Genomic DNA, 6,133 nt, shown 5'->3' on the forward strand with positions numbered 1-6,133 from the left:
CACAAAGCTAGAGAAATCATTCTTAAAATTTATTTGGAACCAGAAAAGACCCAGAAGAGCAAAGGCAATCTTGAACAAGGCAGGAGGCATTACAATTCCTGACTTGAAATTATACTCCCAAGACAACAGTGATACAGTCAGCATGGTACTGGCAACAAAATAGACCTGAGGATCAATGGAATAGATTAAAAGACACTGAAGCCCTTACCAACACACTGAGCCACCTTATCTTTGATAAAGGGGCCAAACATACTCACTTGAAGAGAAGTAGCCTCTATAACAAATGCTGCTGGAAAAACTGGCTCTCTACATGCCAAAAACTGAAACTTGACCCAGGTCGATCATCATGCACTAAACTGACATCAAAATGCATTGAAGATCTAAATATTAAAGCAAAGACACTAAATGTCCTGGAAAAGAAAGTAGGAGGAACTCTTGAAGACATAGGGGTAGGCAAAGACTTCATGAACAGAAATCAAATTGCACGGGAAATAGTTGAAAAATGAACTGAGACCTGCTCTTACTGAGAAGTTTTTTCCCGTCAAAAAAAATTACCAACACAGTGAAAAGACAACCCACAAATTTGGAAAAAATTATGGCAAATAAGTAGTCAGACAAAGGTCTGCTCTCTAGAACTTATAAAGAACTAAAAAAACACTAGGGCCCCAAAATTTAAAGACCAGTCCAGAAATGGGCATTTGAGATGAACACACACTTCTCAAGGATGAAATTAAAGAAGCGAATAAATATATGAAAAAATGCTCCACATCACTAGCCATCCATGAAATGCAAAGTAAAACAACACTGAGATATCATCTCACCCCAGAAAGAATGGCTATCATGAAGAAATCACCCAACAACAAATGTTGGAGAGGCTGTTGGGGAAAAGGAACCCTTCTCCACTGCTGGTGGGAATGTAGACTGGTGCAACCATTATGGAAATCAGTGTGGAGACTCATTAGAAAACTTGGACTGGAAATCCCACTTAAACCAGCTATTCCTCTACTGGGAATTTTCCCGGAGGATCTGAAAACTTTGTATTATAAGGATATATGTGTGCCTATGTTTATAGCAGCACAATTTGTGATAGCCAAATCTTGGAAACAACCAAGATGCCCATCACCTGAGGAATGGTTGAAAAAGATGTGGTATTTTTACACAATAGAGTATTATTCAGCTCTAAAGAATGATAAACTCAAAGGCTTTATGTTGAAGTGGATGCCACATGAAGATAAACTCCTAAGTGAAACAAACCAGACACACATGTGTAAATATCATGTACTTTCCCTAGTATAAGAACTCAAAATAAGAAATACAAATAGAAAGGTATAATGCAAGGAAGAGGAAAGCAGGATCTCGAGGACTAACTAATCAAGAGAGGAAAAGGAGAAGAGCTGGGAAACGTGACAGTGACAAGCCATACAGTTGTATGTACAAGATGAGCAAGGCAATGATTCTGAGAATCTCCAGAAGATTTTTGTATCTAGCAGTTAATTAGAAAGATTCTCACCCTGACTTACTATATATACTGATACCTGTGAAATAAACAACTGCACTGAAGATGGTAATCTGTAATAGTAGTAGTTTCATGCTTGGAGCGCCTGTCATTCTGGTCTTATGAATACAGGTTGCTTGTCATGACATGCCAGTTGCTGCTGTGCTGTCTCTCGGGTAGATGACTATTCAAAAAGAAGGGGGTGGTGAATGAAGGCAAGAGACAGAAAAAGGAATGTTGTGGGACTGTCCTGCTTCAAGGTTGTATATGGTTAAATTTTTGGACTTATGTGTAAACATAAGAATTATATAATTCTTTATGCCTATTTTAAAAAATATATTCTAATTTTTAAATGTTTTTCCATCATATTCTGTAGGGACTTAAAGTTCAACATATCAATACTTGATGAAAAATACCTGTTCCATGTTATGCCTAAGATGTTTGATATTCAGACAGTGAGGTTAAGCTTAACAGCCTAGGTTGTATGGTAGTAACAATAAACTTCTTCGGAGGGTTAACAACCTAAGTTTGCAGACCAAAATTAGAGAAAAAGGAGGGCCAAAAGGAAAGTTATCATTTTGGCCCTAGCCTTCCAAGGTCAATTAGGACTCAAGACATATGAGAACTTGTACTGTAATGTCACGTAACTTGGTAGTGTCCCAAATTTTCTGATCAACATTATGGGGCCAAAGAGGAAAGTGATCCATGATGTAGAGTGTGCCTAAGGAGAGTCACATGGAGAGAAAACATTCTCTCAGGCTTTCACAGAGAGCACATTGGCCACACAATGCTCGTGACTCATCTATATGGCTGACACTGACAAAGGTTCTACAATGTGAGGTACAGGATCTCAGGATAAATCCTGAGGGGATTTCACTGACCTTATCAGACCCAACAGCTACAACTCTTGTTGCATAGCTCCTGCTTTACCATGGTCTTAACCTTCCATCAGAAAAGTATAAAAACAAAGTATAAGAAGTAAAGCCATGGTATTATGTTGAGCTGTAGGGGACTCAGGTCAACAATTTCTGACGTTGCCAGCGAAGCAGAAGACACAAAACTATTATGAACTACTGGACTCTTTTAGAATATTTTGCTGAGTTAACACACCTATAATATTCAAATGACAGAACTAAACAAAAAAGGGGATACAGATGAATGTTCATTTTGTATCTGTGTATTCAAAATGGTTAGGATAGATACATAGTTATATTCTCTTAATGAATAGAGGGATTTGTTCTCATAGTATTTGTAAATAAGGTATCATATCTGCATCTTGTACAGCAAATAACCACTAGGAAGAATGTATGTAATGTGTTAATTATTGAAACTGCTCTACCAATTTGGTTTTTAAACTGTCTTATTATTATTTGTTTCTCAATAGAATTATGGAAAAAAATATTTAGATGCTAATAGAATACCACCTCTGACAGGACTAAAAAAAAAAAAAGTAAACAAAGGAAAGAACATTTTGTATTTGTATATACAAAAGAGTTAGGATATACAGCTACTTTTGTTTAATTCAATGAGAGGAAAGATGTGTTCTAATAGTGTTTGGACAAGATACCCTGTCTGCTTCTTCTACTATGGATAACCACTAAGAAGATAACAATGTACAATGCATTGATTATTGAAACTATCCTCTTAATAAGCTTTGAAACTGTCTCATTCATATTTCTCAGTAAAATAAAATAAAAGATTGTCTAATCATAAAAAAAACAAGAACAGCAAAAGGAATTCTGGGCAACAAAATGAAGACAGAGATATTACAATCCCAGACTTAAAATTATACTATAGGGAAAAAAAGTAAAATCCACTGATATTAGAATGTGACACACACTTTTTTTTAGTTGTAGGAATAACAGTATTGGCAACACTAACTTTTGATCATTTAGAACTTTATTTCACAACTACTTTATCTTTCTCCAGTTCTCTAAAAATTCTAAATTAAAGCTGGCACCACTCTGCTTTTTCCAGCCTCTAAGGCAAACAACATGAAACAATTGTCCTTGAATTACGTTTAATTTGTCTTTCCCTCGTTTGCCAAATATGCAACAGAAACGAAATAAAAACAACTAAGCATTTGCTTGAGTTTTAGCCAAGAATACTTTCCCCCACTTTCTTGATTCCTTGATCACACAAATTCTCATTAAGGGGGAAAAAACTCTTTTCATCCATGTGGGAAGAAAACTAAACAGAACCACAGTCTTCCCTTCTCCAAATATCTGTTTCATAGCTGTATTCCAAGGATGCCTACTCACTGCTGGCCTCATAACAAGAAATGCTACCTTACATATCAAAAATACACAAAACTTTATCCTGGCTGGAGGAAAGACCTCACATGAAGACAACCTTTAATGACACATTCAGGCAGCAGGCACACAGGACCCAAAGGGACTCCGTTAAGGTTTTCAAAAGATTAAGGTCTGGAACACATCCAAGGGGAAAAAAATAAAAGGAAATTAAAACACGATTTCAGCTACTATCAGTGCACCTGTGCAAACCAATACTGGTGGCTTTAGCCAGGGGAACTAGGGTTTTGGATATTACATTCTGTTCCCTACAACCTGGTAGTTTACTTAAAATATCTCAACCTTCATTTCCTTAAATATTGAATATCCAACACCAGAATACTTCAGAGGATTCGGATGATTAAACAGTACATGCCAATTATAAAAAATGAGCTTTATAATGAAAGAAAACAAAAAACAAAAAAGCCTTGAGTATGACTCATAAAAATCTAATCACAAATTAAAATTCTACCAATTATGGGCCTTTTGCTTTTAACATTTTATCAGATATAATTCATTCTGTGACATATTGTTTGGGCTTCTGGTATCATCTTCTAATATTCTTTGTGTCTATAATTTCCATTCAAATGTCTTTATAAACTATCTCTAACCCACTAATTTCTCAAAATCAGCTAGTCTCTCCAACCTCCTGCTTTTGTGAAAAGTTAAATGCTTTTGTGTTCTGAAAGCGTTCTGTTCGTGCAATTACTATATTTTATAGTATAACAAGAAGCACATATGCCCCAACCCTTGCTACAAAACTGGCTCCTGGGGTCAGGAATCCTGTCGTGGTTCTACATATCTAGTATACCAATGATTCACACAGTAAGGGATAATTAATATTCATGAATAAGTGAGTAAGTGCACTGTCTTATTCTCCAAAAGGAAGGAACAATCAGCCACCCACTAAAGTGATTTCTGTTTTTAACAGAACACAACGCCACTAAGAAACTTTTCATATGAAAATCTGTAGTCTGTATACACAGCAAGCACAAAACTACACCTTCAGAATACTTACTGGCTGGAACAATGAAATCTCCATGTAACTCATAGGTCATGAGAGGTTCTGGAAGACTCCTATATAAAAAGAATGGCTCAGAATTACCAGACAAATCCAAACAGGTCACTTATATCATTATTTTTTAATATAAAAGAGTATTAAATTTGTTATGCATTTCTTGTTAATGTGGAAAAGTTCTCTAAGGAATACCTTACATATCAAAAATACACAAAAAATCACTGCTATCTGTATTGGCAGTATCAAAGCTTAAACAGTCACAAACCCATATCAACTATTTGATATCTAATCTTGGAAAGCACCTTTATGAACATCTAGGTGATGTATGTGACTTCCTTCCATACACATATTTAAAGGAAAAATTCTAACCAAATATAGTGATGCAATTTTGAAAATCTTTGACGTTAATTAAAGGGACCATAAAAAATACACAGAAAAGGGTTACAGCAGTAATCCCCCGATATGATCCCCAGTAAGAGAGAAAGAGCCTGAGAGTGTGACAGCGAAAGTGAGAGTGACAGTGAAAGTCAGGCAGACCAGCAGGCAGGACAAAGAGGCAGACACTGAGAGATGAAGCAAACCAAATCTTTCCCTCTTAAGAACCTCCAACATAAAATTGTTTTATTTTCACACCTACATAATAAAGAAACATGAAAAAACTGGTGACTTTTTAATTTATGCCAAAAAAATATAAATTAAACCAGTAATTTAATATATATGACATTTTAATTTTCTAGAAAACCAATTATGTAACAGGCAATATATTCTATACTGTGCTCAACAGAATGTTATAGTTCAGGAAACCTCATCAATATCTTAAATTTTAGAAAACCAGATCTTCAAATTTTATAAAAATGTAGATAACACACAAGTATCAATCTGGACAGCTTTTCTGGAGATTATTCTGGCAAGATACCAAGAACTTTCATAAGTCTGAAGTTCTGTAACCCAGAAAGTCCTCCTCAAACATTTAAAATGAAAAGCCAAAGATGCACACATACAAAAATATTAAACATATCCACAAGCAAAGAATACCATCAGGGGTAAAGTTCATTTAATACCAATAAAAAGTTCAACTCTTCAAGAAGCTGCAAGAAAATTAAACCTTCCTGGATCCAATAGAAAACCTCGAACTATATACCTCAAAAGCTAATAAATTGGAAAGGAGAAATAGATGAATTCATAGCTCCGATCCAAGTACTAACCAGGCCCAACCCTGTTTAGCTTCTGAGATCAGACAAGATCGGGCACATTCACGGTGGTATGGCCGTAGACAATGAATTCAAACCTACAGTCAGACTTAAATAAAATACGTGGGGGGGGGGGGGG

General features: G+C 35.7%; 1 long non-coding RNA gene across 1 annotated transcript in view; it reads right to left on the reverse strand.

The window, feature by feature from the left end:
* Positions 1 to 4,798: 4,798 nt before the first annotated feature.
* The window catches only part of LOC111814858, a 16,195-nt gene continuing 14,860 nt past the window's right edge, over positions 4,799 to 6,133 (reverse strand). Inside the window, exon 3 of the long non-coding RNA XR_002819733.1 lies at positions 4,799 to 4,863. This is a non-coding gene — a long non-coding RNA (uncharacterized LOC111814858). The remainder of the gene's footprint in view (positions 4,864 to 6,133) is intronic.

Source organism: Octodon degus, unplaced genomic scaffold (assembly GCF_000260255.1).
Source record: "Octodon degus isolate 3935 unplaced genomic scaffold, OctDeg1.0 scaffold00722, whole genome shotgun sequence".
NCBI lineage: Eukaryota > Metazoa > Chordata > Mammalia > Rodentia > Octodontidae > Octodon > Octodon degus.